The sequence below is a fragment of the Prinia subflava genome, chromosome 2 (genome assembly GCF_021018805.1).
Source record: "Prinia subflava isolate CZ2003 ecotype Zambia chromosome 2, Cam_Psub_1.2, whole genome shotgun sequence".
Taxonomy (NCBI): Eukaryota; Metazoa; Chordata; class Aves; order Passeriformes; family Cisticolidae; genus Prinia; species Prinia subflava.
Window position 1 is genome coordinate 47,598,664 of NC_086248.1, and position 27,415 is coordinate 47,626,078.

The 27,415-nt window shown below is 41.0% G+C and overlaps 1 long non-coding RNA gene across 1 annotated transcript; it reads right to left on the reverse strand.

Annotated features, from left to right (window-relative positions):
* On the reverse strand, positions 1–26,870 carry LOC134546754 (uncharacterized). The gene is made up of 3 exons (XR_010079255.1): positions 26,713–26,870; positions 24,740–26,470; positions 1–7,071 (listed from the first exon to the last, which is right to left on the reverse strand). It is a non-coding gene; the product is annotated as an uncharacterized LOC134546754 (long non-coding RNA).
* Positions 26,871–27,415: the final 545 nt, after the last annotated feature.

Consider the following 27,415-nt stretch of genomic DNA (forward strand, 5'->3'; position numbering starts at 1 on the left):
AGGAAAGGGAGAGTTTAGTATTTCTCTCTCTGAGGACATCCCAGTGTGCTCCAAATTATTAGATACTTAGTGGACCAGAGAATGGCCTCGAGTCTTACTTTTTCCTAGATTTAAGTAGTTGAGTTTAAATGCTTAATCTTTTTCTAAACATGGGGTTTTGTCAAAGAGTGTTGTAAGCTTGATAAGAACATAAAGAAGCTGTGAAGTCTTAGTACCGTTGTAACAACCTCAGTCCTGTGGTTTTCTGATTTTTAAGTGGGTACTTGTCAGATACTCCTTTTAGCCTGGGTATTGTATGTTATTTATCTTTTTTTAGGATTAAAAAAAGGGCAAGAACATGCAAAAATTGTTAAGTAAGATCATCAGGTCTGGTGCTTAAACTGGTAAGAACTGGCAAAGAAAGCTGACAATATACATATGTACTGAAGCAATGATGAATATTTTGTCTTTTTGGTCTTACCAGCTGGGGTTCCTGACAAATGTATCCATAACTGAGATGTCATTAAACATATTCTTAGTAAATGAATCCCTGGCAAACTTATTTTAAACAAGGGTTTAAAAACTAAATTAAGAAAAAGGGAGAGGGGGAAATGAAAGAGGTCTACAGAGTATGCAGAAAAAATGACAAGTTGATTTAACACTGCTTAACCAATTTTCTTCAACCTAAGAGTGTTTTCTTGAAGTGGCTATATTGCAAGCCAACATAAAGATTTCTGGCTTGCCATTTTTTACTTAAACAGCTACAGAAGATTTCGATAACAACATATGGAATATATTTTTTTCACATTCATTTAGCTGAAAGAATTTTGTTCAAGCTTGTCTGATATAATCCAAGAATAAAACCAAATATGGAAATCCCAAGTCCCAGAAGAATGTGAGAAATTAATGAGAGCTGTTAAGTTGAAGCTTAAACGAAAGTTGGCACTGAACTTTACCTAAACAGTCATGAGGAGGGATTTTTAATAGCAGCCATCTTGGGTACATTCTTAAGGAAGAATAAAACACCAAAATGAAACAAACCTACAAAAAGCCTCCCTAGTCACTCATGGATCTTTTACAGGGCAGTATCAGCAAGCTTGCTACTTGAATTTGAGATGTTCCACCAGGCCTTTAAAGAAATACCATTTCTACTATATAGTTAAGACCCAGTTATTAAAATTACTAGAGATTTCTCTGACCAAAGTTAAGGTACAAACAAACAAGACTATATGCTGAATATGATAGTATGGATTTTTATTTAACAGTAAATAAGATGTAAAAAGGGAGAGAGAGAAAGAAGTAGGAAAAGGGGTCTAGAAATAGGAAAAGGGGTCTAGGGCGGGAAAGAAAAAGAGTGACAGAGAGACAGATTAAGTAGAGAAAAATGTCACCATCCCATGGATCCTGATAGCATCCATTTGGTTCTCATCTTCTGGTCTTCTCTGCTGTGGGTGTCCCAGCTTTATCAAAGTGATGGTTACAGTCTAGATCCAGTGAAAGAAGCCCACAAAGCACAGGGTCCATTTGGTTTGTATTTATATTCCCACAGGTGGGAATGCCCAGGTGCCTCCTTGGTGGTCTACTGTTTGAGCCATTAACCATTAGCAGTCTCTCACAGATATAGATATTAAATCTATATCTTGAAGGAGATGGCTATTGGCATATGGCACAAATGAACATCAGCCATAACTTTGAAAAGCAGTATTAAACATGGCTGCAAATATTTTGGTGAAGGATAGTAATTGTATATGGTAACTGTCAGACAGAAATTGGTAAAGGCATTCACCATGCTGCTGGTGCATTGAAGTCCATTAAAATCATGTCCTTATGCAATACTAGAGTCTCCTCATCACTGGGACACAATGAAGATTTTATTTATAAGTTTACCCTGTATGCTGTATCGCTGGGCTGCTGGTTTTACTGTGTGAGTTATAGAGTTCCTGGCGAGAGCAGAGCTTTACCTGTGTAAACTTTTCCTCTCTCCTGAAGCATGTGAGATGAGGGTGCACCCTTGCATCTGTCCAAATGCTTTCAGGAAAGGTTGAGGGGGGATGCAAGAGCCCAGGATCCTGCACCCTGAGCAGGCCAATGCCTTGGATGCTGTATAACTATGAGGACAATGCTGTAGGCAGCATCTGTGACAAATGCTCCCCCAGCCCACGGGGGCAATCGAGAGCACAGAGGCAAGGATGTGAAGACACCCACAGCCACACCAGCAGTGACATGCACTGCAGGAGCTGCACTGGTAGCTGGAGGAGGTGAGGCTCCAGATGCCCTGAATGGGTCTTCCAGCCACCACCCCAGCCATGAGTAACACACGAGGTTCCCCAGCTGCAGACCAGACCGTGCAGCCCTGGCTGGCGACTGCTCTTGGACTCTGCTCAGAAAAACCTCCTCAGGGATGCTGAGTGCTGCCAGCAGTGTAATGCAGTCTGGCTCCTTGCAGCTGGGGAGCAAAGTCAGCTGGATTTTGGCCAAGTCTTTCATAGGAGCCCAGTAGGGGAGTAAGGGTTCTCTCCGCAGAAACATTCTCTGTGGCTTGCTTGTAATTTGATCTGCAGCTGTCAAGAGTGAATGTTGCCTATGCTTACCAAGTTTCATAAAATAGCATGTATAAGGATGTCTCTTGTTAAGGAACACCCATTAAGTGCACTAAATAATGGAATGAATCACAGTTTTTATACAGAGCATTACACTAAATCCCTAGCATAAAAATATTTTGTGTACTAATTGATTTTATCTTGCTGTGCTTTACTCAGATTTTGCTGTGATGGCCTGAAACAAACAAACCCAAATTCTGCATGTTTGTTTCATGGGACACATCTAAGTGACTTCAGTGCCAGTACACAGAGCTGCTTCATGTGACAGGAGCAAGAGCTAGTTCTAATCTACTGCACTGTGGTGTTAAATACTGACTGAAATGCAACTAATGATATAATTAATGGACAGACTAGTTGCTCTTCATTAAATTGTTCAAATAATAAAACACATTTCCAAGCTATGAAGGAGTCAGTGAGCATTCAGAGAAGTAGATTTATCAGTAACAGGCAGCCAAAACCTTCTGTCTCTTTCAAATAGATATTCCTTTACAAAATTAAATAAGTATATGAGCTGCTAAGGGATATGTCTGTACAAAGAAAACCACAGTCATAAGATAGTTTCTGCTGATTTTCTCCTTTACCCCTTCAGGTTTTCTATGTTGTCAGCAATTTTGAATCTTAAAAAAACCCCATCAGGTTATAAATGATCCAGAAAACCTCACTAAAGCTTCACTTTTTTACAAAACTGACCATATAAATCGTGTAGCATGGAAGTGAAAAAGCTGCATTGGAAATGTCATGTCATGCTATTGTACAAATTCAGAAACATCATCAGAAAGAGATTTTAATTCTCTTTCAACTAAAATTATAATTTCTTCTCCAAAATTTGTGTCCTTCTGTTTAAAAATGCAATGAAGCACCTTTTGCAATTAGTTATATGTGTTCAAACCAAAAGGCAAATGCTTATTAGAGTAGCATTACTCTAGTGTGTCAGCCTTTTATATGGGAAAAGCTGGCTCTGTCTCCTTGAGATGTTTCCAGTTTGACTTTCAAAAACCACCAAACACAATTATTTTAAACAATAATGCACTTCAGACATATTTCAAGCAGGGAAACCATTAAATTAAAATTCTCAGAATCACAGGTCATTTTTTTGAAGTGTAGATCATTAAATTTAATTGTCCCTTACAAGAACTGGGCAAATCAAGCTCCTAGGATTTAATAAAAAGATCCAGCTGCTATGCTTGAGGAAGATATAACTATTCACATTATTTATTTTTATTGTACAGCAGTAAAGTATTCTTTGTAATCTTTTAGACAACTGTATTAAATATAACATTCTGACAATTTTTGAAATAGAGACGCTGTCATTTTCTTTCAAAATAATTTAAGCAATGTAGATCTGAGTTAATAGAAAAAATTTTCTGGATCATAACACCTGTAATAATTATCTTTCTCAGAACCAGTATTTTATTTCATAAGGGCTTTGTAGCAGATGTGCTAAGCACAACAAAGGGAGTTGGTGAGAGATTTTGAAGATAGTGTGAGCAAAAGAAGAGCCACTGTCAGCAACCCATCAGGTGAGCAATCCCTGGCTACTGCAGGGTTTGTCTCCCCCTCATGATGGGATCTGCCCAGTTGCTCACTGGATTGCTGTGCCAGCAAGGGTGTCACATCTCCACCAAGGAGCTTTGATCACAAATTCGTAGATCATCTCAGACTGCCACACACAAAACCCCCCTGTACACTATTTGGGTTGCCCTAGGAAAAACAGCTGCCCACAGCTCCTTACATCGTTCTTTAGAAAGGCTCTGCCTCTTTGTATTTGCAGTAGGCTTGCAGTCCCATGCACAACCCCTGACCTACTCTCCTGATTTTTTAACATCCACACGTCTCATAAGGCTGGAGAGAAAAAAGAAGGATCTCAAAGCTTCCCTGCTATCCACAGAGAAGGAGACAAAAAACCTTTTGCAGCACTTAGTGCCTGACCCCTCTCAGTAGGGTCACTGGCCTAGTGCAAAAGCCTTTGTTGTACTAAAGAACAGGGCAGACCCTGCCTCCTGGGCACTTGGGGTTAGCACTGCTGCTGGGACCACCATCCCCTCCAGATGTGAGGTGGTCAGCCTGGGGCTGAGCATTTCAAAAACAAAAGGCCTCTCTGCATGTCCCAGTGTCAAGGTGAGCTCTAGCCCTGAGGAGCAAAGCACTGCTTTCCGACCCAGCAGGGCTACAAGGTGGGCTCAAATGCTCTTTGCCCTTGCTTTTCCCCAATCATCCTTCTTACTTTGGCCCCTCGAATGGGTAACTGAGGCTGCAGGGGAGGAGGGGTGAGCATGAGGGGATTATATTGGATGATCTGTTCCTAGCCCTGCAGGAAGAACAGATAGTTGCCTCCTGCTCCTACCACATCTCAGTGCCTCCTCAGAGACCACCCTTCACCCATGCATTATTTGACTCCAGAGACAAGTTTCACATTCCCAGGTTTTATCCCTCCTTTGACCCCTCCCAGGTCAGTGCTTGGAAGCAGCTCCACCCAGTTTGTAAGCCCACCCCAATGTTTATAGCAAATGACCACATCCTAGAGGCAGGGCATGAAAGGGTGGTGTCTTCAGTCTGCATGGGATAAAAGGGAGGGATGGACTAAGGGCCTTCCCAAACAGCAGTCAGTCCAGAGGAGACACACTGTGAAATGCAAAAATACTCTATTGTTGTCAAGTGCAAACAAATTTTATTGGCCTCACACAGAGAGACTGCTGGCAAGGAGTAAGCTCTGAAAGCTAGTCCATGCTTCATAGCCTTTCAGGGACTGTCTTCCCCACTGGGACACTAAAAGAAGAGAAAATATGTATTCACAAGCCAGGCTTTCTAACTAGTCTCAGCCTACACTGCAATGCTCACAACCAGGAAATATTTTCAGATAGGCCACCCTTGTTTATTGGGGCCATTTGGATACCCTTGGAGTCCACTCCAAGATTAAATGCATGTGGAGGTCCTTCTCAGGCCATGGCATAGTTGGGTTACTCTGAGAAAAGCAAAATTAACACAAACAAGCTGTGTTCTGGCTTGGCCCATAAAAACACCTGAAGGACAGCAAGGCCTCCATCCTTCTAAGGACCACACATCCTTAGAAACAGAGTAAACAAAGGCAAGTGCCAATAGCCCTTCCCACCATGCAGTTCTGAGGCACAAACCCAGACAATAGGCTGTCTGTCCGTGCACTCATTAAAAAGCATCTGTTATTACAGGCTATAAAAACACAGACAGGGCACTCTGTTCCTGAAGATGAAAGCAGACAGAACCCAGGAAGAGAAGAACATTATATCCCACAGTGGTCCTCTAAACACCCTTTGACCTCCATACACATGTGCTCCTTTGATCCTTAGGGCTACTGGTTCATCTGCTTCGAAGTAAGGGCATGCACTGCCAGCATTCAGGAAGCTGCAGCCTCTCCCACCAGTGCCTGCAGCACTACAGGCACTGCCACCACTTGCCAGCTGCAAAGGGAGCATGCTGGGGATCTCTGAGAGGGTGAGCCCTCCTTGGAGCAAAGCTATGGCACTCTGCCCTCAAAATACCCTTGTTACCAGCCCCATCCTTCCTCCCTAGATACTGAGGGGTCACAATCTTCCCAATTAACCCAGCCTGGAGAAGTGGCCTGGAGAAGGTTATTGTAGACACACATAATGCCTACAAGACCTCTGCAGGCAACATGTGAAGTGCTCAGTGTGAAAAAAAAATGAACAAGGCAAGGTCTGAGCTGCTCCTACCCTTGCTCTGTTCATTCAGCTGCAATGGGAATAACTAGGAAGGATAGCACAGAAATATGTTTTTGAAGGACAGTATAAAGACAACTTGTCCGTCTCTTCATATTGTGTGACCTAGGATGGAAAGAGAAGCGAATCCATTCTTTGGCTGTTGCAATTATACAGCTTGAAGCAGTCAGGCTGTCTACCTTCCTGCAGGAGATGTGACAGCTCCCAGTGCCAGAAAGCTGGATTCCTCCGCTTTGAAGAGCAGATTTATAATCCATGAGCTGCAAAATCTAAAGGGACTTATAAAGGTTTTCTCAAATAATAATGAAAAAAAGAAACAACTGCTACAGCCTTGATTATGGAGACTTTGGATCTGTTTTTAGCATTTTCACATGAAAAAAAAGCATCAGCTGAATCAGAAAAAGATGACATGGGCCAGATGTTACCATGCATTATAGAAGATTTCTGTCACTGCCCAGTCTCAAGCTGTCTTGGCCTTCAGCAGATCCATCCTCTGGTCAGGGAGGATTCCTCTTGCTCCTTCACCACACCCTCAACAGAGGTAGTTCCATCCTCTGGTCAGGGAGGATTCCTCTTGCTCCTTCACCACACCCTCAACAGAGGCAGTGTGGCAAAGGCAGATGGGAGCTTCAGCTGGCCACTTCAAAGCAGCCAGCCTCGCTCAGAACTTGCCTCTGGTGGCTCAAAACAAGGAAGAGCCCAAAGACATCCGTTTAACCTTTTTTCCTTAACTTCTCCATTTTGTACAAGTCACATTAGTGGGTCTCTTTGAGTTCAGCCTACAGGAAGAAAAAACCTCCAATTATTTTAGGAGAAGATGACTCCGACAGTTTTCAAATACACATTTTCTTCATACAAGTAATGGAATTGCAGGTTCCATTTTTTCCTTCCAAAACAGTGTTGAAAATTCATCAGGCAGTCACAAAATCTTCTCTCAGTCTGTTTTCCTTGTAAGGGCGAAAAGCTTTTAAAAAATGGGAGCTGAAATGTAACAACTGGAAACATTCTGGCTGATACTAGCATCTCGTTATTAGTGTATATGTGCAGTGTAAGGGCCTCCCAAGGCTCGTGTGTTTTAGTGTTTAGCCTACCTTTTAAATTAATGACATGACAGACTTTAAGCCTGACCTTTTCTTAATGACCAGGCAAGAGCTTTATATCTTGATTTTCCTAACAAAAAGATGCCTGTAGGGAAGTTTTTCCTGCCTCACTGTATGCATGATGCACAAAGTAAGCACATGCTCTTTGCCCTGCTCCACCATCCCATGGGATCAAGCTCATCTTTGGTCCCTGAAGATTTATCTCCCCCTTCTCCCCAGGACTTGCATAGAGGGAACGGACAGTGAGAAAGGACAGGTCCTTTCAATTTCCTGGCTCTCTCCTGTTCCCTCCTCAAAGCATGTAAAATACAAAAGATTCCAGTAGCATCACCATCCTCCCTGGCTGCCCACATCCAGAAAGGAAAACTGCAGTAACCCAGTGCCTGTCAGGTGGGCACTGCTCTATTGATAGCCAGAATTTTGCACACAAAGCTGCATGTGCTTTCTCTAAACAGCACATACACAGAGTCCACAGAGACACCCCATAATGCTTCTTGCCCCAATCCTGTATGTCAGGAACACTGTTCTTCATAAATGTGATTTGTCCAGAAAAATTGGATAGAAATATTCAGAAATCTCAAATGATTAACTAGGCATTTTAAATTGTACCTAAACAAATTCTCTCTCTTTTTTTTTTTTTTTACTGGGAATACTGTAGTTCTACTACAGTAGAATCCTTACAAAGAGCTCAATCAAAAGACGAAAAAGGACCATATATTTCTATTTTCTGATTTTCTGATTTCCCAGCTTTTTAGCTGTTGTCTTTTTATTAGTTTAGACAATTTTGCTTCACCTGAAAACTACTCCCAGCAGCATGTTATCATGGGGCTACTTCCATTGCAGCTGGTTTTAGGTAGTTGTTTGGTCAGAGAAGGAGAAAGTCATTAAGTCTTCAAGTATTTATTCCCAGCTGCTACCAAGATCCTGCCTTTGTCATTTAAACTAAAAGGAAGCAGCCACAAATTAAATCTGTCTTTCCAGAGGAAGAAGACTAGACTTTCATGACAATTGCTTGCAGTCTTCATAAGAAAATCTGAAAAATAATGTACCATCTGGGTGTTCATCTATAATATAAGAACTAGTAAGTCTGTAGTACTGTAGTGGGGATAAAGTGTGTGTGTGGTCCTTGGGCAAGCCTTCTTACACAGAAATGTGTCTGAGAAAGATTTGAACAATGAAATGTAATACCCTAAAACTTATATGGCTAAAGAAGAAAACGTAGGTGTAGCTGCCTTGTAGAGGTTTTCCAGCACAAGGGGACCTGGAATTGTTTTTTGGGCATTTCTACAGAACCTACTGTTGCATGCAGGTGTGACACAACCTCTCTGTTGCCCATTCCCTCCCTGGAAGTTGGAAGTGGTCTCCTTTCCCCGTGGTGGGATGTTTGCTGGGCTGGTTTCCTGCTGGTGGCTTTATGGATGCAGCATGTTGGCTGGTGTGAGCGTCCGTCTGTGAGGATGGCTTGAGGGTGTCCTTCCTGTACCTCCCCTGCAGATGTTAAACTGATGGCTTTAACACAATGCCCAACAAAGGAAGGAGAGGCCTCCACAGTGTTTGTTGTGCAATCCTGCTATGATGGAAATGAGGTTCTCTGGTTTCTTCTGCCAACCACCTCAAGAGCAAATGGGTCCTGCCTTTGCAGTTGTTCTGTGCACAAGGAAAGACTGCATCTCACCCTATGAGCAGTCCACCCTTCCTTTATCTACCCGAGACTGAGTAACCTGATTTTCTGCCTTTTGTTACACTTAATTGCTGTGGATGTCCCTCGGGTGCTCTGCTAAGAAACACCTTAATTCCTTTGGTGTCGGTTACTGTGTCTCACCTCTCAGGAGAATCAAACTAATACAAGAATACAAGGAAAAACATGATAGAGACTCTCACATATTCAGGCAACTTTACCTGCTCATAGTCTCTTCTCCCTCCACATACTATTTTAGTCCTTGCATGTACTTCTGCTGTGAGTTTCTTTCTGCTGAAATGCATCCTCTCAAACTTGTGAGCTTAAGGGATAAATTTGCTGATATTTGCAGAAGTCATGAGGCTGAAACTGGTGCTGCATTGGCTCCATGCTGCCAAGCCACTGCATTCCCCACCCAGCAGCCAAAAGAGCTCTCATCCTGCATCCCAGGGAAGATTGCCGCCCTCTCCATTCCACTGGGAGCATAATTTTATTTGGTATGTAGCCATAAAGGAGAGCCTGAGCCCTAAGAGCATGAGAGGGACTGAACTATTCCCTTCACACTTAACCTCAGCTCTGTTATCTAATTACCATTTCACTCACATAATGGTGTTTATTAGGCTGGGCCTGAATTGATGCAACTAAAATCAAAATTTGGTTCTTATTAAATTCTTTCTGCAGGCAAGACAGACAGTTTGTGGTCCCAGAGGACTGAGAAGGGATGATCATGGAAACAAAAGAGTAAAGCTGGGTCATAAAATAGCCCAAAAAACTGCTGTAGTTTTTCTTGGGTCATTGAAGGACAGGAGGATGATGTGCATAAAAAAGATGGATAGAGACCTAGATTAAAGAAAGGGGGAATTTAATCCAACATGGATTTCAAACTTGTTATCCTGGGAACCATCTTCACTGCAAATGTATCGAGTCTAAACATCTATATTTTTGATTGAAATGTTTGCACAACTTACTGTGACAAAATCCACCTCTGTGTAACTCCGCAAATGAGCTCTCCAGGTAGGCTATTTTTTTTCTTTGTTGCTGCTTTAACCTCATTACTTCTGTCCTATTCTCATTAGCTAATGATAAGAATTTGATTGTAGCCTGTTTTTTCAGTCTCTCCTAAAAAAAAATCAACAATCATGTCCACCCCTGCTTCACCCATCAAAATAACCTTCATTAAGAGGCAGGTAAGGTTGCTCAAGCAGTATGCCACCATAATAACAACTGAAAGGAGGGACCTTTCAGGTCACCCTGTCCCCATAGGTGTTGGCTCATTGCTCTGGAGCGCCTCATCTACATCCACTGCTTGGACCTTGGAGGCTTTGAATGACCTTTAGGGCTTCAGAAAATGTCATTGTCGGTCGTGACAATCTGGTGAAGTTTTGGATAGGAGTAGCTTTGAGTTTCACTGAACAGCTATTGCAAAAACCTTTGTCACTGGCACCAGAGGGCTGCCATTTCTAGTGGACCCTGGTGGCTTTGCTGGCTAGTGCCACGAAAATCCCATGGGATTGAGATGAATAGAGGAACAGCTTCTTGTACAACATATTTGTGCGCTGGGCTGTCTGTCAGCATAGCACCCTGGCTGCTTCAGGCTGAAAGAGGAATGGGCTTGCTGCTTTCCATACTGAGATGGACAAACGCCTCCTTCAGCAACAGTTTCGTAGAACATTTGTACATTTAAAAATTTACCTTGTCTCTGGCTGTTTAGCAAATTCCATGGTGGAAACTTGAGGTCCATGAAAAAGAGAATTTTACAGGAAAAAAACCCACGTATATTAGTCAGGTCTTTTTATTTTGTATATTTAAGAGATTTATTACTTCTTCTGGGATCATTTGGTGCCTACAGCAAGTTGTATTTCTCAAATTATGTACCCCAGCCTAATTTATCTGGGTAATTAATACTGGGGGGCTATAGAGCCCCTCAGGAAGCCTATGTTTTTGCTGTGGAACACACAAGTAATGATATCTTGTCCTCAGCTTTGGACTAAGGTGCCTTAAGAAGGACCTCCTGCAGAATAGAAATACTAAAGTCCTGTTCTGGAGCTGCTGCTGAAGATGACCAAGTTTAAGATATAGTCCTGTTTCCCAGTTCCAGTTGTTTTACAGGTCTGCATCCCAGTCTCAGACTTGCTTTTGTCAGTCTGATTCTCTGAGCTCCCAAGGACCAAATTCAGACATCTTACATTCCACCTAAAGCCATATTTTCTCATGGCAGTGCTAAGCTCTCAGAGGCCTCTTGTTTGCAAGAAACTGCAAGCTCAGGTCAAGGCTGGAATTGAGGCCCCTGAATAAGGTGCTGACGGTTCTCTTTGCAGGCTCTTACTACCTTAAGAGTAGAGGTGGGGAAGCCTAGAAGTTAGGCACTACGTCACCCTTGTCAATATGCTACCTTCTTTTTTGCCAGATGCCTAATAAAATAGTCTGTTGAATGATATTCTCATTGATCAGTTTTAAAATTAAATTAAAATCTCATGTTCCAAAGAAGAAAAATGCTGATGTATTACCTAGTACTGCAGAAGTAAGAACCACAGAGTGTTACAGCTAGGGCATATAATGAGACTCTGTACCAGAAGAATTCTAGATTCAGCACAAAAAATCAAAAATGGATATTGCTGAAAAAACTTTTAGCATTCCCAAATAGAAATACTTTAATTATGATTTATCTAAATCCTGTCAGCTGGAGAAGGATAATTTTCAAGGTAGGGTAAAAATACTGATCTGCACAAGCTGTTTCTAATTCCTTCTTGTCTCCAGGGAAACACAGGTAATACACAATTACAGGTACTCTTCCATGCTGAAACTTCAGTATTAGATTACTGGTGGAAAAAGTGGGGAAAAAACCCCAAACAGCCTTTAGCAAGACTCACATGGTGAAACTCAAGTCAACTGAAATACTTCTAGTCTTTACAGACATTGTCCTTCTGGAGCACTATTGTTACAAGAAGTATATTTTAATTTACCAAAATGCAGAGTGTTTGCCTTTCCCTTTTAAAAATATGCTCAGATTATGTTTCTTCCATTTGCAGTTCCTAGTTGCATATTTTGCTGTGTTCTTTTTTAGCTGATATTTTATGGCTAAGCCTAAAAGACTAAAAATTATCAACCACAAGATAAAATTGTGTTAGTATTGATCAGATCAGACCCTGTGTATTTAAAACAGACCAAATGTGCTGTAAGGGACATCTCTGCCACTCTGATAATCAGAAGCTTCTGTAAACAAAATTCTTTTTGCTATAACTATCAAAACATTAATTCAGGAAAGCTGGAACTGAATAAGTGGAGTTAACCTGTATTTGCCCTCCTCTTTACACATACATATATTTACAGAAAGTTTCTGTCTCTTCTGGTTGTGAAGATAACCTTTCAAGTATAAACTGAGAGGAATGCTGGCTTGAGTCTGGAGCCAAACACATGGAAACAATAACACTAGACATAAGCTGCCTTCATTCATCTCAGTGGGATGCTAGAAATGAAGTCTCCTTATGACAATGTACAAGCCAAACCTGTTAACTCTTTCACTACTACATTGTGGTAGCAGAAAGTTTCATGTAGCTGATGTATCCATCACAGCCTGATTTTCCTTTGAAAGGAAATGTAATGTGACTATGTATTTGAAATATGTAAATAATCCACCTTTATTTTTGTTTTGACCAATCTGCACTTTGACTGTTTAATAGCTGATTTTCTTCATATTGAGTAGAGAGATTCTGCTCTGTACTAAATGAGAAATAAAATCCTTTCCTGAGTAAGCTTTCTTTTCCAAGAAACATTTTTCCAAGTTTTTCTTTTTGCTTTCTTTTTTTCCCTTCCCTCTTGCCCAAAAGGCAGTTGTGCCTGAGCAATCTAAAGACTAAATTTAAACCATCTTGAAGGCATATGGACCAAATCTTCTGTCTAAATGTCTGTCTGCCCCCTGTTTTTGTACAGAGAGCAGTGTGTCAGTTCCTACAGAGAGTGAACACGGTGTGCTCATTCTATCAGCAAGCGGGCTTGGTCAAAGGCAGACTTACAGGATTCACTCCCAGGATCTGCAGGATCTGATAGCAGTCTGCCTTAAACCTCTGCTGGCTAGGGTCTTTGGCTGCAGTTACCAAGCTGGGAAAAGTGAAGTGTGACAAACCTCAAGGCTGAGCAGGAAGCTCCTATGTCAGAAGAGAAATGTAGGTCAATGTGCTTTGCAAAAGAAAACCTCTGCTTTCAATTAAGTGCATCATAAGAAGAAGAAAATGTCAATTCTCCCATCTCTGCTGTTCCCAAGTAGGCATCTGCTCTTTCCCTCTGTCTGCCACAACTGGAAGCAAGGACCCTGGTTGGAGTCAGGAGTAGTACTTCTTATCACCTTGCTCCAGTTTGTATTGAAATTGACAGGAAAGAAATATATTCACTAATATTATCATTTAATGTTATGTATCCTCTGTTGCTATCTCTGTCCTCCTTCCTCTGTCCCTTGCAAGGGAAACAAAGCTAAAACAGAGCCTGATAGCATCACTCCATGGACTGGGTTGGGTAATAACATCAGAGTGATACAAGATCTTGGAGCAATTAATGTTGTAGCAGGTTAAAAAAAAAAATGCACCCTGGATTTCTATGCTGACTCCTTAGTGGTGAAGAATCAATCCTGTATGGTGTCTTGCAGTTTGTTCCTAAGAAATCCTTAATAATCTTTTGTTTCTTGGCTACTTATTCCAGTTGCATAAAATGTTCCATCCAGCTCAGTACCACTGGAAAATGAGAGCTTTGTGGTTTCTTATTTCATTGGATTTGTGATCAAGCTTATAATTGAGATAAAAAAGACTTTGTGAAAGTTGTCTGAGCAAAAGTATTGACATTTTCTAAACCCCATGAAGCTGAATAAGTTGTAGTAATAATAAGAAACTTGAAATTTCTAAGTTTCTGAGCCTTGTCAGAGACATCTGGTACACAAGGTCTTGTTTGCAAAATCTGTAAGTGAGTTTTTAGAAATTTTTCTTCATAAAAACTGCATTTTCTCCTCATCAAACTGTTTAGCATAATTCTTAAATGATTACACATAAGTGCTGTGGCATCCTCTTTCTCCAGCTGCAAGCCGCTGTATTTCAGAAAGTGTTTAGGTCTGTAACAAGCATTTATAGAAGAAGTTTACTTTCTTAGAAGTATCACTTATCTAATTGTTTTTTCAAGCATGAAACATAATCATGATCATTGTTTGGTTCTGGGTTTATGTTTTTGTGAAGGCTGCTGTTGGTGGGCCTGAACAAGGTTCTTTGCATTGGATGGGAGATTTAGAAGAATTCCCCTTCTTTTGGCTTTTAATCTTGATACATTACCCTCTGAAGATACACCCCTGAATCCAGTTGAGCATGCTGCTTTAGACACATTAAAAAGTGAATGTCTGGATGACTGGGGAAGACCAGGGATGTTGGAATGGGGTGTGATGCCTTCCTATACTCAGGCTAGTAAAACCCCAACCCTCCAGCAAGTCACTCAGAACTCTTATCTACATGAGGGCTCTTCAGCATCATACGTGACATATGTAGGATGTGCTCAGCCTAACTCTCAGGGGAAATATGTTTCTCTGAGAAGCACATGCTCCTGCTCACTCCCTCACTCAAGACAGGTGGGCAGCTCTCTGGGATGGGGGGATGTAAGGCTTTACTTCCAGCCGTGATTTCTGTTTGGGAATCTGATGGGTGGGTCATCCTGTTCCTGGGCTGCCAGGGGGCTGGTTGCTCACATGCAAACCTACACAGAGGAGCAACACCTTTATGAAATAAGCTGAAGCACCTCAAGGTAACTGGTGTTGAGCACAGCCTGTTGGAAGCAGAGCACAGGTATACTGATTCACAGTATAGACTTATATCTGTTGTTCTCTTGCAAATATCTCCTCAATGAAGAAAAGAAATTGTAATTTCACAAACATTAAAACCACATTTTTTGTTCAAATAGGTAAATACAGGCACAAATATCAATCTTACTGGCACAGGCTTATTAGCTTCACACTAAGTGTAAGTTTCTTATATTTGCAAGTACTATTGAATCCCCTGAGTTCCAGTTCCACTGTTGCAATTACTGCTATATGCCTGGACAGAATGCCAGTGCTGGCACCATTGGGGAGGTTCAGATCTGTTAAGGTGTCAGTCAGTAAGTGATTTTCTCATCAGTCCTGGGTGCTGCTGAAAAGAGACAGGTCAGCAGGTTTATTCTATTTCAGTTTTCTTTTGTCTGTTTTGTACTTTCTCCCTCTGATCTTTAACTGGACTTGTAGGAAGTTAAACTGTAAACTTGTCCATCTCAAAGACTTATTATAACAATGCAGTCCTGGCTGAAGTAACCAATTTCAATTCGATTGTGTTGGGAGTGCAGTGTATGTGTACACACACACACGCACATATAAGGATGACTAAAATTCCATCCATAAAACTGGTTTTACTATTGCTGTGGTGGGAATAACAAAAAACTCCAAGGTCCCTCTAGACCATTAAACGAGGGGAATGAAACAATGTGGTGTTTTCCTTCAGTCTCTCCACCCTTGCCTGCAAATGTGATTTGTCCTCAGCAGTGAAACACTTACCACTTTCTGTCGGGGTGGAAGAAATTTAAAGCTTTGGAAGTTTCAGGGTTGTTTTCTTTCAGGAGGATGAACATCTGAGGGAAGTACCTTACCTTCCCACATAAACAGGTTTGGCTAAATTAATTTCTTCTTCCTCTCTCAAACTTAGCTGCTTGAGTTTCTGCCTTTCTCCAACAGTGACGTGGATATTTTTACCCTGAAACCCAAGCTCTTGTGGTTGAATGATCATTACTCTTTTGTTTGTATATAGATTAATTTGTGATTCTCTTGAGCATTTTTCATGGTCATAATTTTGGTCTTTCTCACTCTGGGGCTTTCAACTTATGCATTGAAAAGAAACAGGACTGCCTCAGACTAAAAGAACTGGGGTTTACAAATCCACCAGGCCACTAGATGTTCCCTTACCAAAACTGAATTAAGCAAAATTGTATTTCGTAGGATCAATGTTTGTTAGCTCAAGGCCTGTTCATTACACAGTATAGGAACAGCCATTCATACTTATAGCTGTGGGCAGACAAGAGGATTTTGTTAAGTGAACCACTTTGGAAAAGGATGTAGTGACTGTGTCTCTGTATATTTTCTTCACTACAATATCCATGCCTGGTGCTGCCCACCTGGTGAACCTGATTATCTCACATCAAAACTGGTCTACAGCACAGAGCAGGTCTTGGGGCTGCTGTGCAGGTGTGTGGTGAGGCACAAGCAGCAGCTTTGGGTAACCGCAGGAGGTGCTCTGGTGCTGGTCATGGTGATACTCCTGGAACAGCCTTGGGAACACTTGGGTCCTATCATGAAAATACTACAAGCTCACGGGGCTGGTGGCAATGCTTGTGGAGTTGTTTTTTTTTTTCTCCTGTAGGTACAGCACTAGAGGAAATTGGGAGAACACTAAAATTATAAAGAGGCAGGTTGTTCGCTTTCAACCCATTTATGGTTTGCTTCTCTGAGCTGCTCTCCTAAACTGAACCAGAAGTTACCAGTGTGGTCAAACCATCTCAAAACCCTCCTGCAAAAGTCAAAAAAGTCAAAACCTCTGTTGCATGCTTTAAAAGCTAACCTCCCTGTCCCTGCACTCAGGTTATGGCATTGCTGCAGCTAAGGGAGAGAGCAGGAGTAGGACCGAGTCCAGTGTGCTCAGAGGTGCCTGGTTAACAGCCCAAAAGCTGCCCACAGCTGGGCTGCCTGTGTGTGTCCAAGAGCACCCGGAGGCACCTGGCAGGGTACAGGGGGGTTTTGGCATATGGAGTCCCACCAGTGCCAGGGGATGACTTCAGCTGTGCATGGGACCAGGCTCACCCAGGCAGAATCCTCGGGATGAAAGAAAAAAAGTACTTCTTTTTTGTTTTGTTTTTATTTTAGTTAGAGAGCACTTTGGAAAGATGGCACTGATTTAGTCAGCTTGTCACCCTAAGCTCTCTCTTTGAGCTCCTGGCACTCTGCTGGGGACAAACACGTTCAGTGAATGCATGTTGCTCTGCAGAAGGGATTGCTGCCCGCGTTGTGGGACACCTGAGGGAAAAGGGTGTCACTGGGACCTTCTGCAGACATGATTCCCACAGGTAATATGCCCTTCCTCATGAAATTAAAAGCAGACAGATGTAGAAATGGGGTGTAATGTATTAACTGCAGTTCCTGATAGCTAGCAGGCACTTCCAAGTCTCTTGTGCTAATGATGAATCGTGAATGAGTGTCTCCAATTTACAGGGCAGACTTTGGCTGCCTGGATATGGCTGGGATTAGGGAAAAAGCACTGGCACTTCACAGGTTGGTCAGTTACAATACACAGGTCATGGGGTTCAAAAGTAACTGGGCTTTGATCTAGAATCTTATATCTATTTCCCTTTGAGAAACAGAATGAGGACTCTTTAAAGAAGGAAACTTAAGTCTGCCTCAGACTTCTTCATTTTCAGCTAAATCAGAGGCACACATACAGTTTGAAATGCCAAAGTAAGTAAAACTTCATAGTTACTGCTATCTTTAAAATTCTCTTCTCATATCTCTGCAGAGATAGGGAACGTTTCCTGTCACCTACGTGTAGACAGCCTTTATGTAGGGGAAAAAAGTTAAAGAAGCAGTAAAAATAATTCTTAGTTGGAATCTGCATACAACAGAGTTTGTGACTACAGTTTAAACATTTTTTTTTCTGTTTACATAAGTGAAAGGAGAACTGTGACAAGCTCTTTAAAGCGTGAATATTGTACACTGCTGGGATGCTGTAAAGGCCTAATGAAGTTGCAAGCTCTTCTCCAAGCTCAGTATTATTCCAAAAAGACTAAGGATGACATTCTTTTTCCTGAGGGGAGAACCTGTGATAATCTATTATATTTACTGATTTTGAAAAGAAAATAATCAGTCAATTCTGTTGTATCTTTGGATCAATTTGAAAGCTGGTCAATGGTAATGGTTGTTTCCTTACAGTTATGTGCCCGAGCACCTTATAATATCAAATAATAGGCACTAGACCTCAAAGTTGTTTTTCAACTTAGATTTTCATCTGTTTAAGATGTGAATTTTGTTTAATTTAATACCAATAAATCAGTAGTTCCCCATCCAGTGTGATATGTACACCCTTGGTTTATGCTTAAAGATATCTATACATAATTTGATCACTGCCTTTATGAGGTGTGACAGCCTACTTTAGAATTCAACACATGTAGAAGTTAAATGTTCAGCCTTGTCGATGCACAGGGCTCACCATTACAGTCCCTGTTTAGCAGGTGAGACAGTCACAGTCCTTGTGGCCACAGGCACAGGCAAACTTCAAGAGCTCAGTGAGAGCCGGGTGGCTTCTGAGCTTGCCAGAACAACTTGGACTTCAACCTTACCCCCCAAAAAGCCCTACTGTGTTTAGTAGACTAGCATAAAAGGGAGGAAATAAACATATTCCAGCTCTAATGAGAGAGCTAAGATCAGCATCCATCATGCCCAGTTTAAAGGTTTGAAACATCTGAATATTGGCATGATGCGTACAAGTTGCTCCTTGTTTCTCACTCCTTTTTTGGGTAATAATTTTACTTTGAGCATCCCTAGAAACTGAAAGCCACATAGCGTAATGCCTTTTCTAAGGTATTGGTTTATGGTTATCATTTAGCTACTCAGCAGTGCTGAATGCTGGGCAATTCTGCCTCAGCAGAAATGGGGTGTTTAGGATTTTTTTTTCTGGAATCAATTTAGAAATTGAGACTTAAACCAACTATTTATATACAAAAAAGCAGAATGGTAATTTTTGCAAATGCTCATTTTACCTTCCCATCTTGCAGAAATACATGCAGCAGTTTAATGCACATGGACTCAGAAGTGTTCCCTGCTCAGCCTAAAAATGAGGCTACTAATGTCTGTGCAATTAGCTGTATTCCTGCAGAACACCCTGTCAGGCATTCAGAGTCACTGTGCCAGAATGTCCTCAGGGAAGGAGACAAAACATAATGGGACAGAGCTAGAAATGACCATGCTGCCAAATTTCATCTTTTTTAGTATGTTGGGTTTCAGGACATTCACCCATCATAGGTGCCTGAGTTAACAGACCTGCAGCCCTACACATTCAGGGGTTAAATCCTCAGAACAGATTGCTAAAGCATGTTTTTCATTTGGCCTTAATTATGCAGGAAGGTCAATGTAATCATAGTTATTATTTACACATCTCTTGGCATCTTCTCAAATCCATCTTTTTTGCTACTTCCTGGAAGAAGTTAAAGTATTTTCATTTCTTGGTAGAGTGATGTTGTGCTAGTACATTTAGTAAGAATGGATGTTCAGGTTGCTGCCAGTATTGTTTTGGATACTTGTATTACTGAAGCATCCCTTACTGTAAGCACCTCCCATCCCAAAAAAAGTAGGCTACTTCCAGAAGTAGCACTCTACTATTACACTCCTATGAAAAGCATGATAATGAACCAGATACTTCTTTTACAATTACTGTTTTCCAGCCTCTAAGAGGAGGATGAGATTTACATTTGACCTCTTCCCCTTTCTTTGGCTAGAAAAACGGCATGATCTATTTCAGCGTTATAGACCCCGAAGTCCCATTGCACTAAGAAATATTAAATCCATCCAATAAATTATCATTAGGATAACCAAACACACTTTAAGCAGATCTTGGAAGACTATTCAGAATTCTCCCAGAGAGCTAATTTCAAAGGAGTTCTGCCCTTCCACTGATATTCACATCTAATTCTACAAGGCAGTTAACTTCAAGTGTAACTGTAAAAGTATGTACCTATCCACAAAAACATTCCTTTCCCATCTTCAAGGAAAGATCCTATACTGGCACAGATTTTCAGCTCTCAAATCACGAGATTACATAACATCTAGAAATCCTGTCATATTTATGCATATGCCTCCTTCCACTTGAGAGGCAGGCCAGGTCGACATGTGGAGGGCTGGTGGATTTGTGTGCAGTTAATAAAGACAGCAAGACAGCAACCTGGAAATGAGGTGCAGCTGCACAGATGTTCCCATATAGCTGCTACCCAGAGACCCACATTGTGCATAAAATACTGCATTATATTTACTATTGCATGGATCCTCATATGACAAATGTGTCCAATTCTTGACTGAGAGAACAGAATAAGGAGTGATCCCAGAACTGTAGGGAAATGGCACACAAGTGTACAGTCTCCAGTACCAGAACAAGATGGTTCACAGCTTTCCTTTGGGTTTTCTTTGTTGTTCTTTTTAAAACATCCAAAACACATTTTTCCTTGAAAATAGGAAATCATAAAGGCAGTGCTCACCACTAATTCAAGTTTACTTCTAGACTCAACATTTACGTAAAGGTAGTTATATTGTTGGAAAGATTTTTTAGAAAGAAAAGATTTTTCAAATTATATATTTGATTATTCTGCATAGTTTTAGCTTTTGGAAGTGCTCAAAATGGTTTCAGTTGATACTAAGTGACATATTTTGGGAATAAGATCTGAAAAACTTAATCTTATTCTAACTCTGAATGACCTACTTTACAGCTGGAACCAGGATAAAAAAAAAAAAAAGTTAAAAATCTGGAAACAGTTGACAAGTTTAAGAGCTTAAGCAAGGACTATGAGAGTGGATAAGTCGAGCATGTCATGGTATCAGCAATGAGAAACAGGGAGCAGCTTTGCTGTGTGCAGAAGACTGAAATCTGTAAGTTGTTGCATGTCTAAATAGTCCACTTGAAAAAGCAAGTGAAATGTTTGCTGAGATAGCAGAAAGCCTGAAAAGAATTGGCTCTGAAGCAGGAAGAAACTGCAAAGCATTTTCGATTTTACAAAGAAAAATGAAAGAGAACAGAAAACTTTTCAAAACACAGAATTCTGGGCTCTGTTCTTTAACAGAGAATTCTCAACAGAGATACTGGAAAGCTGCATTTACAACATGCAGAGTGTTCATCACATAAAGAACACAGGCCTTCATACTTTAAACAGTTTCACAGCAGTAATACTTTTCCTCTCAAGGACAAACACTGTAACAACAAAAAGAAAAAAGTTTGAAGATCCTCCACTGGCCTAAAAAGGAAAGCTCCCATTTTATGGCTACCATATAATTTTATAAAAGCAAACTTCCTCCTGCTAATACAGATGAACTGGTAGAGAATTGTGTAACTTCTCCACTAGGTCTCTTGTTCCAAGCTCAATAAGAGAACTTGACTGAGGCTGTGCTGCTTCAGTAGTGCCACAGCACGACTATCAGGACAGATGTATTTCTGTGTGTAGATATACAGAACTATATGAAGCTACAGAAAATTTGGTGTCTTCCAAAAATGAACAAATCCTTATTCCCATGCAAGGCTGCAGAAGGTAATATACACCATGTGCTAAGTTGCCAGGCCATAAAAAAGGATATTGCGGGCTTTTGGCACAGAACAACAGAGAGCCTCAGGTGGATTGGTAAAGCGCTGAATGCCAAAGGTTTAGAAAATCACAACCTCCAGCCAACGGGGGAAAAAAAATGAAGAAGGAAAGGAGTGTTTTTCAGGATTATGCCAGGACCTTAGAATTTGCTAACGTAAATTGGTTTTGAAGAGGGAAAAACACATTTTCCAAATAGAGGTAACTGTTAGATGTAGGACTTTGGTATTTTGAAAGCCTTGAGCTATTTGTAAAGCCTGGAATGAGAAGGGAACACACCAGTAATGGAAAGAATTATGTTGTCCATAGATATGGTGATTTCCATGTGAAGCACTAGCATAAATTCATACATGGATCGCTCCTTCTTTAACCAGACAGTATGTTTTTCTCTAGGCTGAGGAGTATTTCTTTAGTACCTACCTTGATCAAGAATGTGTATAAAACAGACCAAAGATGAGCTCAAGGTGTTCTTCACAACCAACACACATTTACACCCTCATAGCCTTGTTTCAGTACAGCAAGAAAGCATTATCTGTACATACAAGCTGTTGCAGGCACAGAGTGTTTCTTGGAAAAAAGACAGTCCCGTGAGAGCATCCCAAAAGATATTTGCATCCAAATGCAGTCTTGTGTTTAGAAAAATCTTTCACGCTAGAAAAAAATGGAAGTTATTGCACATTCTGCTAAACAAAATGATGGATTGATAAAGATAATTAAAGCTTTCATCCAGGCCTTTAAAATCCTAACCCACTGTAACCTACAAAGAAAGAGTGAGCACAAAGATTCCCACTGAATTCAAGATCAAGCAGTCTCAGAAACCCGCACAATTTTCACATGGAAAAAGAAGTCTTTATAAAATAATCCTGAACTAATACACAGAGATCAGAACTGACACCTAGAATGAAATGCATCTGCTGACAGATGGAGCTGAATTAGTGCCTAATGCATGGGGGAAGGGAACCAAAGACACTCAACCCTTGAACATGGCAGAGTATTCTTTGCCCCTTGACAGTTCTGAACAATGCAGCTTCACTGTCTTCTGTGGAAAACAACACACCCACACTCTGCTACCAAAGCAAAGACCTGTGTATTTAAGGGTAGTATTGCAGTTTAGTGAGCAAACTAATATTTTTTGTTTGTTTGTTTTCTGAACACTCTATAGCAATAGAAATGTTTCAACAGGCCTGATGTCAGTATGGCTGTGTTTATAGGCATTAGCTGAGAATTTTCCACAATGACTGTCATTCAATGCACTTTTACCACAACTTCCCAAATGAGGTATTTCCTCATCACCTCTGACCTTTTAAAAGGTGTTTCTCTGTAGTTTCTGTATTACATAAACACTTTGTTTTGAATCATTTGTCCCTTTTTTTGTGGATAGTTACTTAGAAATAGTGTGATCAGTTAATGCAGAACATCCTGTATGTTAAAATAATACATATGCCCTTAGGGTGATTTCATCCTGAGCATCAGATTGGTAAGATAATTGGCAAGTGATTTAATTGAATTGTTCCTCTGTCTTAATCTTACTTGAGGTTTATATATTTTTTTTTTTTTCGAAAAAGTGGTTTCTTCAGCATGGCAATTCCTGGGATGAAAAAGAGATTATTGATAAACAGAGCTACTACAACAATTTTCAGAAACTGATTATTAAAAGTGTCTGTTTAAGCTTGTTAAGATTTATCTTTCTGTTTTCAAACACGAACCGAAAGATCCTGCCAGCTGTGCAATGGAGAACCAACAGACACATGCAGCTACAGCTCTGCATGGGGACAGTGTTTTTTCAGCTAAATACAGGTCAGCTATGTCCTTTCCTTCAGCAGAACTTAATTCAAGGGAACATTATCCAATATGATTATGCTGCACCTAGCTCCAAAGACAGCTCAGGAATGCCTCATCCTTGCTCTAGGATGACATGCTGGTGTGCCCTAAATTTTTTTCTTGAACTTGAGGTTCTTCAAGAATTCCAGGTTTTGAGTTTTATCCCATCTAAACATCTAGTTTCTTATTTTTAAAAAATTCAAAACTTGAGTATCTACTTTCAGAAGTCTAAAGTAAAGAAATTGAGGGGAAATGGAGAATCTCTTTGTGTCTCCCAAGGGGAGCTTGAGAGATATTTCAAAATCCCATCAGCTTAATTATTAAGTCCTCCTTCAATTCACAACACTTCGATCCAGTATACCCACGTAACCCTCAGCTATCCCATGCAGTGCAGAGTTTCTTGGCTGCTGAGCATAAAGGGAAAGTTTACCTGAAAGAAGTATACATAGTTTAAAAAGGAAAGTTTTGGTGGTTTTTTGTTTTGGTTTTTTGTTTGTTTGTTTGTTTTTGTTTTGTTTTGTTTTGTTTGTGTAGATTTTCATAGGGAATTATTTCACTAGAGCATTCCAAAGGATGGATCCAAACCACACAAACAGATTGCCATTCCACTTTAGCTTATTTGGTCTGCTATTTAACATGAGTTTTGCAGAAGACTTTGGGTCTTGGAGAGAAGGGTTCAGTTTACCTGTACCAGGTCTTTTAAAATCTCCAAAATGCTTTCCTACTCATGAGTATAATGTGTTTCCATTTCAAGACAATGGCAGTGGGACAGTGGGGTAGAAGTGCCTTTTTCATGATGAGGGTGAGGTTAACAAGAACTGATTTATTCTCAATATGCTTTCTCAGTTTTTGAGCATCCTGGTCTTAAAGGAAAAAGGCCAACATGAATATATGTGTTGCTAATATTTTTTACCCTATGTTACACATGCTCTTTCAATGTCTGCTCTTTCAATGTCTGCTCACATGCTCTTTCATGTCATGTCTGCAGCTATTTTCTTTGGATCTTTATCTATTTTCTGCTTCAGGTCATAAAAAGGACACTCAGTGGTGGTATGAAAACTTAAGAGCAGAGATGGAAGGGAAAATAAAACAGTAAAAGAATGTCTTCAGTTTGCACTGGCTTAGTGCTTGCTAAATGTTGCCTCTGATTTTGTCAATAAGAGGAAGCAATAGAGGTCAACTCAGAAGGGCTCATTCAGAAATACACAAAGTGCCACCTCATCCCAAAAAGTTCTAGAAAGCAACAATTTAAGAAGGTACTTTACACTGGTAAGTAAATAATTCTGCATAGTCTCCATGACTATTAAATTTGGATTTTATGATGAATCAGGAAAAACTGAGCAGTAAAAGTAGGGATTAAAAAAATAATAAAAGCAGCTGCAAGAAGCCTAAGACAATAAACATACAAAGGATGTGTCTAAGTATCTTTGGCAATCACACACTGAGCACCCCACCCCTTTCAGAACTCACCAAGCTGAGAAACTCTGAAAGAATTTACAAACAAACCCTCCATCCACAACAAAACTTCAGGCAGAAGTGAAACAATAAATAGGACTACACATAGTAGTGGGACCACAAGAGTTTGTGTTTGTAACAGTTCTTCAGTTCTTTCCAGGTAACCTACAGCAGCAGTTCCGACTTACTGACTGGGGGTGGAGAACCGACAAAAGGAAAAAGAGCAGAAATAGTGAAAAGATCAAGCAAGACAAATTACTTTGCAGTTAGACCTCTTGGTTTTTGATGAAGTAGGTAAGGTTTTACCCTAAAAGAGTAGTCATGTTTTTATCACAGATTTGACAAGATGTCCTTGCTGGAGCAGCAGCCTAGAAACTCAATGGGAGTTAAACAACAAACGTTCAAGTGTGCTTTAAAATGGAAATAATCAATTGGAAAGGAGAAAGTTCTTTTAAAAATCAGGAAGTATTTTCCAGTAGTATTATTGAGAAGGACTCATTTACTCCCTATTTGAACATTAATACTGAAAAGGCTGGCCACCTTCAGTATGGAATACTTCCATAACACTGTTTTTAAACCATTGTAATTTGTACCCTGGGAAGTGAGTCCTAAGGGTAACATGGAGAAGGAACACCAAGGAAAAACTGTTAAGCTTTTCTTTCACTACTGATACCACATTAGGTAACCTCTACCTCTTCCCATTTACCATCCACACTACAGTGGTGGCAGCCTTTAAGATGAGTGCACAGAACCTTTTTGCTGGGTCGTTCCAAGTCCCAGAACAATTCTCTCAAGCAGCTTATTATGTGACCTTTGACTGTTCTTCTGGCACAGGCTGAGGAAATGTAAGGGCAAGAAAAAGAGCAGAAATAAAGAAAACAGTGCTTGAGCTGACACTGTGGAGACTAATGCTCATCCAGTGCTCTCAGTCTCTGGGACTGGGGTCTTATTCCAGCAGGGTGAGATGGGGATACTCTGAACACATTTTAGCCTTGAGAAAGACACTTCAAATTCCTTAAACAGGGCAACAGTGATTTTAATGACCATTCAGGAGTTCTGGAAAAAGGCTGCAGGATTTCATCACATGTTTTCTGAGCTTCTTTTCAAAGAAATCAGAAGCATGTTAGTTAAGTAAGTGCTTGGTAATGAGGCTTTTGGCTCTGCTGTTTTGCTGAGCAGTTTCTCTAGGGCCTTGCACATCTTTTATATGAGCTGTGTTTAGATTAACAAAGAACTATCACATGCAGGCAGCCCCTGTTTATGGCATTTCATTGCAAAGGAGCAGAGCTCACTGAGGTCATCCCTCCTCTGTTTGTCCTGGAGGGCAATGTCCCCACCAGGGTGAGAGCCTCCCATGTAACTTCCTGCACAGGGAGGAGGGAAGAGGTGGAGCCCCTGAGTCTTCTTTTGCTGGCTCCCACCCCCTCAGAGGCAGCAGTTCATGCTTCCCAGAAATGACTCCGGGTTCTGGTCAGTCACAAAAACTGCTCACATCCACAGGCTTGAACAGCACAAGAACTACACACAGAGCTAAGTTGCTCTCTGCCCCATAAAGAGAAGTGATCCACCAGAAGAAAGGGAACAGAGGAGTGCGCCCTCACAGACCTGCAACATCTGAAGCTCTGTAAATGTCTTTATCCAAGGGCTCCTCTTGCAGGGTTCTGTACTCCCGGTGCCCAGGAAATCCCACGGCTGGGCCTGTACAGGTAGGACCTGCTTGTTTCTAGGCAAGCAGAGATGAGATTGCTGTGGGAGAGAAGAAGGCAATCCTGGTGAAGTGAGGCCTCCAGGACTAGAAGTGAAAGTCCCATCGTTGCACCCTCCGATAAGACCAGGAACAGCAAGATTTCCTTTCTATTTCCTTTCTCTCGCATATAACTCAGCCTTAACTGAATTAACTGTTTCAGTGTTAACATTAAGAGTTCAATGCCCCGCTGATGGAATGCATTCAGCCAGCATTGTTCCACTTATACACAAGCTCAGCCTACCTGAGACCTAATCTTAAATTCAACCTGAGCTGAGCTCTGTCCTGGCAAGGCTGTTACTGAAAGTGAGTGAGGTCGTTTCAAGCCAGCGTGTCAGGAGAGACGCGCCTTTATTTGCGGTCTGTCTCAGCGCTGGTCCCTGCAGGAGCTACCCCAACCATTCACCAAGGTTTGTATTACTCTGGGCTCCAAAGAGCCAAACCAGGTGTGGTACCAAGCCCTGCTGCTCCTTTCCAGCGTGCCCAGGCATGCTCAGCACACACTGACAATGAGCCCGGTGGGGACATGCCAAGACCTGCCTTGCTCCTCTCCTCGCCTGCCTTCTGGAGACAATTCAGCAATCTGAGGAGAGAGAGCAAACAACAAACCCCTACCAACAGGGATTTGTAGCAGCACTAGAAATACTTTTAATGTTAAAAATAGAAATTTGTCAAGAGGCTTTTCATGTCATTGTGTAGAGGAACTTTGATAGGCATGTGTGTAGCAAGTAATCATTGTTGCTGTCACATAAAGGCTTAACTCATGCTCCAGAATTTCAGTTCATCAATTTAGAAACTACAAGATGTCAAGCTCTCCATAGTAACTTTCATTTGGAGGTATTGATTTGCAGAAATGCTGTTCATCTGCCTCTCAACATCAAATCCCAAATGGCTCTTTCCCTTTAGGAACCCAAAATAACTCATAACTTGAATTTACCTCATGTTTT